Genomic DNA, 15274 nt, shown 5'->3' with positions numbered 1-15274 from the left:
GCCACAGTTGTGCTTTTGTTCACCTTTGTCTTAAATATGTTTTTTCAGCTGTGCTGCCACCATTGCTGATTGGCTAGGCCTTGGCCAGCAGCAGGTCTATCTTGGAATAAGCTGCATTGTCTCTCTTGGACATGGAGGAAGATTCTAATGGTATCTCATAGAAGCCACCCCTGCAGCTCCCTGCTACAAAAACCTTGACATGACCAATACAACTATATAATAGACCTTTTTATTGAAAGGATGTAAATCAGTGGCAGATGTGAAAAGCCTTTGAGTAAAATCTAACAATACAATGATAAAACTTTGTGGTAGCACGTTGATTTCCTCAGTTCTTTTACCATCAGTTCAGGTCTCCATGGCTTAATACCTCCATAAACCTGGCAAACATGAAAAAACCATTGATGTGAATAAAGTCAGGCATGCACCAAGGGGGTAGAATTGTGTCTCTGCAGGGTACTCATTCTTTTTTTTGTTGTCTCTGAATTGCCACGATGTGCACAGAATAAGCCTGGCCTCTCACGATGCCCACCTCAACTGTCAAAATTCTGCACATTGCACGGTATGAAGTGCTGTGAGGCAGGGCGTGCAGGTGAGGATGGGCAGCAGGCTGAGGAAGAGCGTGCAGTTACCCCATCTACATTTTCAAAAACTCATGTCCTTTCCTGCCTGTACGCGCTGGGCATGGACCACTGCCCAAAACCGTTTAATTACATGGGCTAGGATACGAACGGCCAGCTGCCATGTTTGGCACATGAAAACAGCAATTTTGAGCTTACTGCAAAAGAGCTGAAGTGGTGTGTGGTTGCTTTCACAGATAATATAGAAAGCTTGGGTTTAAAATGTAGCTGACATTCTCTGCGTACTGTGCAAATATAGAACCAGATTTTCAAACATTTAATAATGACAGTTATGGAAAATGGTTCTAGATGTGTCCTTCAGCACAAAAAAGATCATATAAACATTTAAGATATAAGCATTTCGATCTTCCTAGGAAATCATTCTTATAATTGCAGAATTAACAACAGTAGATTTCCAGGAACTCTTGCAGAAATTTCTTCAGACGACCACGAACAATAGGGTTTAACAAATGGATTTTCTGTGTTAGGATGTATCTTGTCCCTGGATTACTTTCTGTAGTGGCCCCAACCCTTGTGCTGTGAATTATTCTGGTTAGATCTGGGAAATCACCAAGGAATGAAAGTTGTCTACCCAAGAACTCCATGGCTTATTCTGACACTTACACATAGGCACACTCGGGTGCCCAAATACAAATACAGACACTTTGAAAAATAAAAATTCCTTCAACAACTTTCAGATTTCTGTGGTTCACTCACAGAAAACAGTTGTCAATAATATTGGCAGCTAGGAATCTTACGCTAAGCTGACTTGAGCTAATGAGATTTCAGATATTTTTGGCAAAATAGAAGCAACATAATTTTTAAGAAATGGTTGCATCTTACCTATAATGTGAGTCTTCCTCCCATAGTGATCCAGAGTAATAGACATTTTGAAGGGCAAAGCAGCTTCTTCCCCTTGAATGGATTTCCTTCCCAGGCTGCCAATATTTGACTTATTTTTCTCTAAATGAATGAAGATGCTATTTTATCTCTGCTTCAACATATTGTATTGACTTCTTATGCTGTCATTTTTGAACACTAAATGAAATGCACCGTATTTGCCAAATTTCTAATGGTGACTTTCCTTTCATGAGGAAGTGGCATATGTTTAAATTATTCTGTTGGTGCTTTGAGAGTATAGTGAGTTTGACTCAAAGTTCAAAAGCAAACTGCAAAACAGGCTATAATTCAATCTGATAAAAACTACTTCTCAGTTTTGGGCTATTGTAAGAAATGTAGAATTCAGGCCTTTTCCTCTCATGCCAACAAAGCTGTAATGTTTTTTTTACACCTAGAATATAATGATTCACTGCCGACTTGTAGTTTCATTTGTTGGAGTTGATTTTTGAAACATTTTATAAAAAACAAAATAAATACACATAGGATAAAATACTTCCAATGAAGACATTCTTTACAAAAAACAGCTTTTAATGTCTGCAATTATTTCAATCAGTGCTCATAGAATGTGGTTTAAAGCAAAATAAACTTGAAATAAAGTGGAAAAACTAAATTAAAATTTAGAAATTAGAAGGGAGAAAGAGCAAGTGATTACACTCCAGATTAAGTAGAAAAACACCCAAGTGAAAAGGAATACTCTAAATTGCTTTCATCAGTAAAAGGCTCACTGAAGAAGTTGTTCATGATTTTGATTTAATAATACATATCCCATTTTTCACTGGTCTAGGGTACTGTTCTGCATGTGTAGGCATGCAGACTGGAATAAACCTTACTGGAACTTTACAAGAAAGAGTGTCTGTGTCTTCACTGATGCAGGGCAGACCTAAGTCCAAATTAATTCATATTAATTAAATAGTTATTAATTATAGCAGTGGCTGTAGTGCATTTATTACTAGTGGTAACTTAATTATGTTAATACTAGGAGGCTCTACAGCTGGCATTCTTGGAAGAAACCTTGCAGTGAGGATGTCAGGTGGAACAAATGGTTTGGGTCCTTTCTCAAAGGGACGCCAAGACCTTTTCTGGGAGTGTTTTCCTGTGCCAAGCCACAAGGACAGATGGAGTTTGCAGGCAGACTAAACTTGGACTGAACTTAAGTTATTTAAAAGAACAGTTTGGACACTTGATCCTGGGTTTTGAAGAAAGTATGGAAGAAGTGTAATATGATTGTTACTGAGGTAAAATTCCTGCCCACATTTCCTCCAGTGATACAGTGGAACAGTCCAATCAGACCTTCAGAATATTTAACTGCTATGGCAAAAACCAGTCCCAATAATAAATGGCAGGGATTTTTGGGCTGTGTCATAGCTCTGTGTATTCATGTTTCTGTTGAATTTCTTTTGTCAGTTTCTATGTTAAAACCACATATCTTTTACTATTTCGGAATTGTTGGGGTTTTTTTTAACTTCTGTCTATACACTACAGTCTGAGTCTAAGGGATAAACCTTTTAAAGAAGCTATTCTTCCCCATCAACAGTGCAATTCCTTAAAATGCCATAAAGCCATACCCTGTAGGATGCATAGATGCATGCTCATCTATGAAATTACTGTTGCTTTCATCAAAGAATCTCAGCTAATTCCTACAAAATTCTTGAAAATGTTTGCCTAAGCAAAGCGCACTGCTACCCATAATGGACTTGCTGAGATATTTCAACGAATGCCGATTCCTCACAAAATACTTTTCTCACTTTGTATTTTAAATTAGACTAAAGTGATGGTCACAGTTGTAAATTTTGTAAATTAATAAAATCATTAAAACTATAAAAACTGTTAAAAATACTGAAAACCAAACCCTATGTTCACAGGCTGCGGTTCCTGCTTGACGAATCACATCATTAAAAGTTAACAATTTGAGGCGCATGCCTTGGCATATCACTACTTGTCCATCTACAATGTAATGAAGTTGTTCACTGTGAAGAAGAAAAGAAAATACTGCATGTAGGAAGATTAGTAGTGCAAGCATAGAAGGTCTGACCATTATCTTCTTTCTTCAGCAAATCTTCATAGGAAGGGTTCCAGTGACACTGTAAAAGAAGCCAGAGATTAATGCAAAACAAATATGTTCATAAAAGCAAAATTAAAAATGTCTGTAGCATGCAGTTACTGGGTACCTCAGAGAGCCATTTGTCTGCAAGTTCTTTTGAGATTTGAAAAATGAAGAGAAAAATTTAAAAAAGCATTCAAGATATTCTCACTGGATGATTTGCACCACTGGTGTCAGCAGTGTGATGGAGAAATCCCCATTTCTTCTGATAAAAGTAGCAATACTAAATGATTCAGTTAAAAGATTTCCAGGGTGGCATTGCTAAATCATTTGTGAGAAGCCAACCCTGACAGAAGAATGTTCCCTCATCAAATAACCTAAGGACTTTGCTTATGTGAAGGCAAAAGTTCAATTGGCTGATGCCGAAGACGCCAACTTTTTCAGTCTGAAGTCGTGGCAGGTTTCCTGCATTTGTTTTGTTCCCTGACTGGATCTCTACTATCAGTGGGAAAGATATTTCTTGGAAATGGTTCTCATAGACATGGATCTAATTGCAAAGGGAAGGACCGAGCCATTTCTGCCTGTGAAGATCATGTGAGGATTACCCCAAAATGTAGGGCATTACAAAAGGAAGAGACAGGGTAAGGAAAAAGCCAAGTAGTTTCACCTGCTCTGCAGTTGTTAGCAGAGGAGGTTTTAGCTGTGGAATGAGAATGTGTCTCATACATGCCTATTTTCTCTGGCTGGAGTTACAGGCAGATGTTATAAGCAAGACTGTGAAGGAAGGTGTTTTCTTCCTACTCACCCTGTTTCCATTCTTCTGGTAATGGAAGATCTTCTGCCTCAACCGCCACCAGACAAAGGAGTCTCAGCTCAGGGAATTTAATTAGACTTTATTTATTAGCAGTTAACATAAGCTTTCAATTAATGATTTAGGTATTGAGAAAAAAAAGGTGACAAACTCTAAACAAACACTTAGGTGAGACACTTTTCCTCCCTCCTTGTCTCATCTGGTGTGTCCTCACGTGCATCCTCACATGTCTCCTACTCCTAGCAGCTATCACGCTTTCTGAAACGTTCTTGAGCCTTGGTGCAGAGGACTTCTCTGACTGGTTGTGCTGGGTGATGGGTTGATGCTGTCAGTTGCGGAGCAAGCTGGTAAGGGCTATGACAAGTCCAGGGCAGAAATTTTTGTTTTCGTTCAAAAATTTTGTTTCTGTGCTGTACCATGGTTACTGCTCTTCTTCTTAAAAACTCATAGTATCTCTGTTCTTCCAACCGGCATCCAGTGATTTTCTCTTTATCTTTGGTGCTTGAGGAGAATCAAAGAATGGCCCAGCCTTGGCCCCACTGTAGTCATAATGAAGGAGAGCAGTTCCACAGACAAAGCACAGGGCATGATTCTTCCTCTAAAAACCTCTAAATGGTTTGGTTTTGCATATATTAAACAGATTGCAGAAAATACTATATTTCTCCTGGTCTCTTCAGTGTTGTGTTGCTTTGTAAGATACCACACAATTGAGTTTACGTGGAACATGTATATAGATTGTCCATATTGCGGCAAGAGTAGCAGTTCTATTTCTTTATCCCTTAGGGCTATTAATCAGTCATGCCTTTGGAAGGATATTAGGGACACTAGTTGTCAATTGATCCTAAGGCACATGCAAAATAATTACAAATATTTGGATAATCCTTTTTGCTCAAAATCACAGTCTTTAATGCATTTTCCCATAGAGTTTCTAGCTAGAAGGCTCTAACAAAATTATCTGTAATTCTACAGGAGAGGCTGTATCTACACTTTGCATCTAAAGCTCAAGCACCAATATATCTACAAAAAGCTGTGATGAGGGTAAGCAACATATGTAACGTACAAAACCAACATTCCCAGAGTCTTGTCTGTGATTGAAGATGAAAACAACACTTTTCCTCTATTATAGAAGTTCTTGTACATAAATTGGAGAATACATTAAAAAGAAATAATGTTTTCACAAGAAATAAGGGAGATTAATCTTCTTTATTTTGAGCATCTAAAAATTAGGAAATCTGCACAACTTAGACTCCTTTTATTATCAGTGAAGAAAAAAATCCCTATACTTTCCTGTAATCAGATTCCAGCAAAGGGCACATCAATCCTTATTTGATAGCGCCTATTTTCCTTTCTTGATTGTAAAGTATTCTACAGGGATTGGGTCAGGCTTTCAATTTCAGACTTCTTAAGTGAGGCAATATGGCTCCCACTCAACAGGTCCTCTTGTACAAGCTTTGTAGAATATTGTTAGTGGAAGGAAAATATGATTTTATTCTTTAATTACTTTGCTAGCCACCTCTTGTATGGGTATATAATTTTGCTCTTTTTTATATTTTTTGATACTTTTTCTTCCTTAATTTTATTTTTATTCTGTATTAGAGATTAATATTTTAAAATCATTTAAGACGTTATGTATTCCTAATTTATGACAAAATTAAGTTTACATCTATTCTATATAAACATCAAACACAAATGAAATAGTAAAAGTAGCCTTGTGTTATGACTTAATGCCCTGAAAAATAATGAAATTTACATATTTTATAAAAATTTTATATTATGAACACTTTCTTTGAATTTCCCATTACCACTATTAATGATACCCTGAGTGTGTCATCTTGAAAGTGTCTATCTGTCTTGTGTGCTAGAGAAATACACTGTAATAGTCTTCTGGTCAATTACAAAATCCATCAAAGACAGTAATATTTCCAATATTTTGCTTGCTGTTCTGTACATCTATGAGAAACTATGGGCATATGTCAAGTTCTTTGTCATCTACGTAGCTGTAGAAATAATACAGCATCAATCAGTCTTGGAAATTGAGTTAAAGTTAGCAATTTTATTTTTCTGTGCAGTCATTAAATATTTAATATTTCCTCTTGTCCTTCAGGGAATAAATTTAAGAAAAATTACTTCCCCTCTATATGGTCTCACTTCTACCAAGTGCCCCAAGCAAACCTTTTCTATGATAGATTATGCTTCATTCCGCACAGCTACTACCTGCTCTGTTTGGAGACGGTAATCAGACTTGTTCAGATATTTTTGCCTCCTTGCCTGCTAGATAAGGACTCTTTGTGAGAAATTTTAAAACAGCTCATTTGCAGTCAAAGTACTAGGTGTGCGTTGAAACACCAAGAGTGGTATATTATTTAAAAGAATTATTTAAATTGAAGTATGTGTAGTTGTTTTCCTATATATATATTAGCTACAAGAGAAAACAAGGAATTGAAAATGAGCGGTAAAGCCAGAAAAAAACCTTTAGCAATATGGTGTGTTATCCACCTACTGGGATGTGTAAGCAATTTACATTTGAATATGTATTTAATCTAGTGAGTAAATAATGACTGTCCTTCAAAATAGTCTTAACATATTCTCATAATTCATTTCCAGACCTGGTTTTAAGTAAGATTAATCTGTTTTTACTAAACACTAGAAACAGTAAATATTGAAAAAAGTATTCAGCAACATTTCAAACATTTGCAAATATAATTTCATTTTTCATTATTATTATCTATTTTCATTACCTTTTCTGTGACTGGAGAAGCAAATTCTTGCTGTGTTCATATAGAACCATAGAATCAATTGGTTGGAAAAGACCTTTGAGATCATCAAGCCCAACGAGATCTGTCCACTACTAAACCATATCCCTAAGCACTCCATCTACCTGCCTTTAAACACCTCCAGAGATGGTGACTCAACCACCTCCTTGGGCAGCCTGTTCCAGTGTCTGATAACCCTTTCGGTGAAGAAATTTTTCCTGATGTCTAATCTGAAACTCCCCTGGTAAAACTTGGGGCCATTCCCTCTCGTCCTATTGCCTATCACTTGGGAGAAGAGACCAACACCCACCTCACTACAACTTCCTTTCAGGTAACTGTAGACAGTGATAAGGTCTCCTCTCAGCCTCCTTTTCTCAAGGCTAAGCAACTCCAGTTCCCTCGGCTGCTCCTCATAAGACTTGTTCTCCAGCCCTTTCACCAGCATCCGTGCCCTTCCCTGGACACGCTCCAGCACCTCAATGTCTTTCTTATAGTGAGGGGCCCAAAACTGAACACAGTATTCAAGGTGAAGCCCCAGCAACGCCAAGTACAGGAGCAGAATCACTTCCCTGGTCCTGCTGGCCACGCTGTTTCTGATACAAGCCAAGATGCTATTGGTCTTCTTGACCACCTGAGCACACTGCTGTCAACAAACACTCCCAGATCCTTCTCTGCTAGGAGCTTTCTGGCAACTCTTCCCAAAACCTGTTTATCTGCACTGGGGTTTTGTGTCTCAAGAGCAGAACTCTGCCCTTGGCCTTGTTGTACCTCACACTGTTGGTCTCAGCCCATAAGTCCAGCCCGTTCAGACCAACAGGTATGGCCAGCTTAGCATAATCTGCAAACTTACTAAGTGTATTCTCAATCCCCTCAGATAATCAATAAAGATATTGGAAAGGATTGGACCCAACAGTGAAGCCTAGGAACACCACTTGTGACTGGTTTCCAACTGGATTTAACTCCATTCACCATCACTCTTTGGGTCAGGTCAGCCAGCCAGCTTTTTACGCATCAGAGGTATGCCTGTCCAGGCCAATGACAGCCAGTTTCTCAAGCAGAACATTGTGGCAAATGGTGTCAAAGACTTTACTAAAGTCCGGGTACACTATATCCACAGCCTTTCTCTCATACACTAAGCAGGTCACCTTGTCATAGAAGGAGATCAGGTTAGTTTGGCAGGACCTGCCTATCATAAACCCAAGCTGACCAGGCCTGATCACCCAGTTGTCTTGTGTGTGCTGTGCCATAGCACTCAAGATGACCTGCTCGATGACCTGCTCTATGACCTTTATCGGCACTGAGGTCAGACTGACAGGCCTGTGGCTCCCTGAACCCTCTCTCCAGCCCTTCTTGGTGTCACATTTGCAAATCTCTAGTCAAGTGGAACTTCCCCAAACAGCCAGCACTGCTGGTAGATGATGCAAAGGGGTTTGGTGAGCACCTCAGCCAGCTCCCCAAATACCATTGGGTGAATACCATCCAGCCGCATAGACTTTTGAATGCCTAACTGGCCAGGCAGGTCTCTAACCTTTTTCATGGGGACGTTGTTTTGCTCTCCCTCCCTGTCTTCTGGCTTATGAGGCTGAGTCCCCAGGGAACATCTTACCTTACTACTAAAGACTGAGGCAAAGAAGGCATTAACTACATCAGCCTTATCCTTTGTCACTAATGTCCTCCCCTGCAACCAGTAAAGGATGGAGATTCTTTTTGGTTTTCCTTTTGTTGTTAATATATTTGTAAAAACATATTTTATTGTCTTTCACAGAATTGGTCATTTTAAGTCCTAATTGGGCTTTAGCCCTTCTGATTTTCTGTCTGCATGATCTCAGTCTCTTTAGTCCTCTCAAGATGCCTGCCCCTTCTTCCAAAGCTCATAGACTTTCCTCTTTTTTTTTTCTGAGATTCACCCAAAGCCTCCTGTCCAGCCAATCCAGTTTTCATCCCTGTCTGCTTACTTTTCAGCACATGGGGATGGCCTGCTCTTGTGCTACCAGGATTTGCTTCTTAAAGAGCATCCAGTCTTCTAGGGCTCCTTTGCCCTTTAGTACTGCCTCCTGAGGAACTTTTTCAACCAGCCTTCTGAACAGTCCAAAGTCTACTCTTCAGAAGTCCAAGGTGGCCCTTCTGATGACACCCCTTCTAACTTCTTCGAGAACTGAGAGTTCTATCATCTCGTCATTGGTATGCCCTGGGCATCCTCCAGCCATCACATCTCCCGCAAGGCCTTCACAAACAGCAGGTCCAGCAGGGCAACTTCCCTAGTCCATTCACTCACCGGTTGTGTCAGGTAGTTGTCTTCCACACACTCCAGGAACCTTCTAGATGGTTTTCATTCTACTGTATTATAGTATCATAGTATAGTGTAATAGTATAGTTCGGGTTGGAAGGGACCTTAAAAATTATCTCGTTCCAAGCCTCCTGCCATGGGCAGGGACACCTCCCACTAGATCAGGCTGCCCACGGCCTCATCCAACCTGGCCTTGAACACCTCCAGGGATGGGGCATCCACAACATCCATGGGCAACCTGTTCCAGTGTCTCACCACTTTCACGGTGAAGAAATTCTTCCCAATGTCCAGTCTAAATTTTACTTCCTGCAGACATCTGGTAAATTGATCTCCCACATGAACAAGGGCTCACGATCATGAGACTTCTCCCAGTTGCTTGTAGAATATCTCATCATACTCTTCTTCCTGCCTGGGCTGTCTATAGTCTCCCACCACAGTATCTGCTTTTTTGGGCGTTCCACTGATTTTTACCCATGGATGCTCAACCCTATCACCTCCATCATTGCGCTCAAGGCAAAGAAAACACTCTCTAATACGGAGGGCTACCTCACTGCCTCTCCTTCCTTGACTATCCTGCCTGAAGTGTTTATAGACACAACCATGGCAGCATTCCAGTTGTGTGAGTCGTCCCACTATGTTTCTGTGATTGCAATTATATCATAGTTTTCTTCCAGTACAATTACTTCTAGTTCCTCCAGTTTGTTTCCCACGCTGCATGCGTTGGTGAAGATACTCTTCAGTTGGGCTAATGATCCTGCCAGGCTCCTGAAGGGAATAGTCTTAATTCCTAAATGACTGCTTGCTGTAGTTTCTAACCCATCAATAATAGTCTTTGTATCTTTGCTGGTACTTGGAGTGCTATCTGAGGTGGCAGACCAAAGGACCTGGCTAGAATGCCATCCCTCAAACACTGGAATACTATTCCCAGGCTTTTTATTCTATCAAGCCTGGTTTCATCCACCTCCCCCTTCATATCTAGTTTAAAGCTCTATTGATTAGCCCTGCTAACTTTTTTGAAAGCAACCTTTTGCTCCTTGGGGATAGGTGTATCACATCTTTTGTCAGCAAGCCTGGTTTGTGTAGGCCAACCCATTATCAAAAAACTCAAAGATTTGCTCCTCACGCCATCTTCGGAGCCAGGTAATTATTTCCTGGCTCTTTCTCCTGGAGAAGAGGAGGCCAAGGGGAGACATTATTGCTCTCTACAACTACCAGGTAGGAGAGGTGGGTGTTGGTCTCTTCTCCCAAGTGATAGGACAAGAGAGAATGGCCTAGGGCTGTATCAGGGGAAGTGAAGATTGGACGTTAGGAAAAATTTCTTCTCAGAAAGTGTTGTCAAGCACTGGACCAGGCTGCCCAGGGAGGTGGTTGAGTCACCATCCCTGGAGGTGTTTAAAAGGTGGGTAGATGAGGTGCTTAGGGACATGATTTAGTAGTAGACAGGTATGGTTGGAGTCGATGATCTCAAAGGTCTTTTCTAACCTAATGATTCTATAATTCTATGATTCCTACTTCTTCCCTCATCATTCCATGTAACAGGAATTACAGAGGGGAACACTACCTGTGCCTGTGAAAGACTCCCAATACCCATGAAAGCTCAAATAAACAATCTGTTGTCAAAGTAAATTTTTTGGGACTGGTCCTTCAGGTTAAGAGTATGTCAATCAATATTCTTCATGAAATATTACAGAGAAATATAAAGGTAGAATATTAAAACTCGAAGTTTCACTATTATAGTCTCAGTTTCCATGTATTCCATGAGAGAAATTTCTTTTCAAAAAAATGTAAACAATTATAAATAGCAGTCTTTTTGGCTTGTGGATACTTGTAGATGTCCTTTCAGTAAACAGTGGTGAGCTCTGAGTTCAAAGCATGATCTGAAGCAATGGGGATTGGTGCCAGAGAACATACTTCACATCATCCATCAGGGTAAACGTGGTGCTGAAAATTTTGTTTCAGTGGAATACACATCAGAAGGAGGCCTTCTTCTGAATTAGGTATCTATACTAGACGAAAAAAAAAAAATAGGAAGGAAGCATCTCTTCTCCTAGTTCTGGTTCAACTCCCTGCCAAGAATGAAATATGCAGGGCTACAAAAACAGTCTTCGCTTTTTTTCTGTGAAGATCTTACTGCCAGGTTAGGAGCTGTAATGTGAATCTCAAGGCATCTTAGACACAGGGAATTTAGGGACCATGGCTTTAGAAAGCAACTCAGTGGAGGTTCAGAGAGTTCGGGGATGCCAGGAATACTACATCCACAGATAATTTGGCCTCCTAGGTTTCAGTCTCAAGATCGGTAAAAACTGCTGCTCCCACATATTGATTTTAGGCAGAGAATAGAGAGCATTTCTGAGGTGACCCCCAGACAACAGGGACGGAACCAATAATGCACACACAAAAGAAGAAAAGAAAGAATAAGTAGAAGTTTAATGTGGTTTTGTTTGGGTCTTTTTTTTTTTTTTCAGAATATTCACTTCCTTTGAACATCCCTCACTAAATATGTTCTTTCTAAAAGGTGTTTTTGTACCAAAATAGAATGCATTATCCAGTCAGTCTCCATGGTAACTTTGCTTCTTATTAAATGGAAGAGGAAAAAAGCCTAATTAACTCGTATGACCTTTTATTTGTTAAAGTGTTCTGCTGTACCTTTAGCGACTCTGCCTGCTTCGTATTGACAGACACCGTTTCCCTTTGGCTGTTTTTCATTTTAAGTGTTACAGGTTTTTCATATTAAATTTAGATCATCAAGTGCAAACAGCAAACGGTATATCAAGCAGCAGAATGATGCCTCTCTGCCTCTTGTAGCTTCTCTTAACTTCCACACGTAAAGCTACTTTACCTTGGTGCTGCAGGATGCTCGTTGTGCTCCTCATTGTCTCTGTAAAATCCTAAATGAGAGGCTTCCAACAATCCTGTCTGATGCTAGTCAAGTGCAGTTACTTAGCGAGCTAGTTTAACCCCTTTACTTAGGAAATAAATATAATAAAAATTGTGATCCAAACCTTTTGAAAGCATACTAGAGCAGCAACAGTGGAAAGATAAAGTAATGTAAGGAAGTTTCTAAATGAAAAAGAGCAAGAAAATCCATGGCACTTGTTGCAGCTCACATTGTGGCCTCACTACTTCCGGAATAGTCTTAAGAAAGTTATCCACTGGATTTGTACATTAACACAACATTGGGCAATACTACAGATGCAGAGTACTGGAATCAATATTTTAAAAAATCCAAATATATTTCAAAGGCTTTTGTATTTCTACTGATTTTAGTGGATAATTGAAAGAAAAATACCATTTGAGAATTGAACCTTAAGTTTGGGTTTTTTGAATTTTCCATAGGCAGACCGAATGTTTATGAGCTTGGTTGCAGGTCTTCCTGGCACTCAAAGGAGAAGTGCTTGAAAGTCCAACACAGTGGCAAATAGCACTCGAGGAAGGCAATCTTGACACAGCTAAAAGGTTTTACAGAATGGCTTCAGCAGCAAAGCTGCTATATGGCCCTTGGCAGTGCTTAGCCCAGTCTTGACTGGGGAAAGCTGCATTATCAGTGAGAAGGAGGGAAGGAAGAGGAAGACCTTTAGGCTTTCAAACAAAGAGTACCTCAAGAGATTTAGTCAAACTACAGGCATATATGTGAATGCCTCTTCTTGCCACAGGCTTTCAGGAAACTACTTGCTATTTGATAAACACCTGTTACTAAACCAGCAAGGATCCACAAACAGGCAGCAGAATGATGTTGATCCAGGGCATGATAGTAAATCTTCACCCTGTTGGGTTGCAAACCTGGCAGGTAGTTGCAGAAGAGTGCTTGTGCATCACCTGGAGTAGGGCTCCCACTGTTCCTCTTTCTTCACCACAATCCAAGTCACATGTCATCTGTGCACTTGGAGACACTATACCATTGCTTCCGCATAACTGGTTCTTGGACAGGAGAAGAAACCCAGTTTCTCAGAAAACAGTGCATTCCTGTTCCTTGCCTTTCTTTGAATAACTTGGTATTTAATCTGTGTATTTAGTCTGAAGGGGCACTGAGGGATTCCTCGTGACTCTAATAAATAAAGATATTTGAAATGTCAGTGCTCCGTGACAGCACCTAGACTAACTAAAGCTTGCTCAAGTAAACAACAGGTTTAGGAAAAAAAGAGTTTTAGAGCCATTGATTCTAAGTAATGCACAATGTTCTCAATACAAGTGAACCCCTCTCCTTATGTACTACAAGAGAGTTTTTTTTATTAGGTATGCTGGCTCCATATGGCAGCTTGTCTTTGTATGTACACACTTTGTACATTCATTTATCCTTCAGCATGGTGTAATGCTTCTAGATATAGGCTAGTTTTTTGGATTTGCCCTTTTCATTGGCTTATCTGCAACCTTAGAGTTTATTTGAAATTAATAGAAAAAAATAGTTTTCACATATAATATGCATTTTTTTCTGTTGATACAATGCCAGCTGGAATTAGGCAAGCCATACCGCAGGTACCATATTTTTGACATTGCCCTTGTAGAAAGGGACCGGTCACATAGGGTAAAGCAGGTTGGTTACACAGAAAAGAGACTGCTCACAAAATATCCATCAGGAAGGACAGAGAGTGAGGATATAAGATATGACACTGGGACGTGGCCACTTGGCAGAAGGAGCCAGGGAGGAGTGAAAAATCGTTAAAAAATCATTAGAATGTGTGTGTGGTTCAAGGTAGGCCTTGGAATTTGCAGGTGGAAGGAGAAGATGCCTGCTTTACATTGCAGTGGGGTCTGGTCAAGAATCCAAGACAGCACAAATAAGTACATTGTAAAATAAGAAACATTTGACTGATGAGGTAGGGCTGAGTAATTTGTTATGGTTCATTCAGAATGTTAATGCTTTCTTATGGCAACAGAGAAATGATGAGGCATGCAGAAAAGTGTAGGGGAAGATCCTTTGAAGTCTGGAGAGGAGAGCTAGTAAATATAGAAAAGGCCTCTCGAAGAGGCTAGGCAAAGACTGGCTGGTGTTAGTATAAAAGTTGATGGCTGTATGTAAATACAAATGATGTGAACACGGGCTAAGACCATGATATTGAAAGTGTCTGCTCCAGGGTACAACGTTTAGTCCCTTGAGTAGAGTAGCTATATTGGCACAGGACAAGTCCCTGCAAAGGTTTGGTCTTCTTGGTCCTCCTATCATAGCCTGCTGTCACACAACAGAGCAGTGGGTGGGTTTTTGTGAATTTTATTGGTTTCTATTGTCTCTAATATAATTTGAGGGCTGCATGTCAGGCTATCATACATAGCTCATGGTTTGTATCGTGAGACTGAATTCATAAGTTGCATGGCCTGAAGCCTCACGTGAAAACAGGAATATAGGTGTGCGGAGGTATTTTGGAGCGGCACAAGAGAGGATTGATGTTACCAATCTCAAGCTGGTGGCTTTGAGTGTCTGCAAGACACACCTAAGAGACACCCAGTAGGGAAAGAGGCTGAGACTGAGTATTCCCAGTGTGTTTGGATCCATCACAAACTGCAATTAAAAACAGTGTAAGCACTGCTTCTAGCAACTTTGGTGGGTACCCTCATGCCAAGTATTCATGTCTAATATGCAGAAGATGTGCATTTGTCTCATAAAAGATCATATTAGGAGAAGGACCTGGGGGTGTTGGTTGACAGCTGACTGAACATGAGCCAGCAATGTGCCCAGGTGCCCAAGAAGGCCAATGGCATCTTGGCTTGTATCAGAAACAGCGTGATCAGAAGGTCCAGGGAGGTTATTCTCCCTCTGTACTCAGCACTGGTGAGACCACACCTCAAGTACTGTGTTCAGTTCTGGGCCTCTCACCACATGTTGAGGCTCTGGAGCGTGTCCAGAGAAGAGGGGGTGTCCATGGTGAGGGG

Source organism: Cuculus canorus, chromosome 1 (assembly GCF_017976375.1).
Source record: "Cuculus canorus isolate bCucCan1 chromosome 1, bCucCan1.pri, whole genome shotgun sequence".
NCBI lineage: Eukaryota > Metazoa > Chordata > Aves > Cuculiformes > Cuculidae > Cuculus > Cuculus canorus.
Note: the sequence above shows the minus strand (reverse complement) of the source record.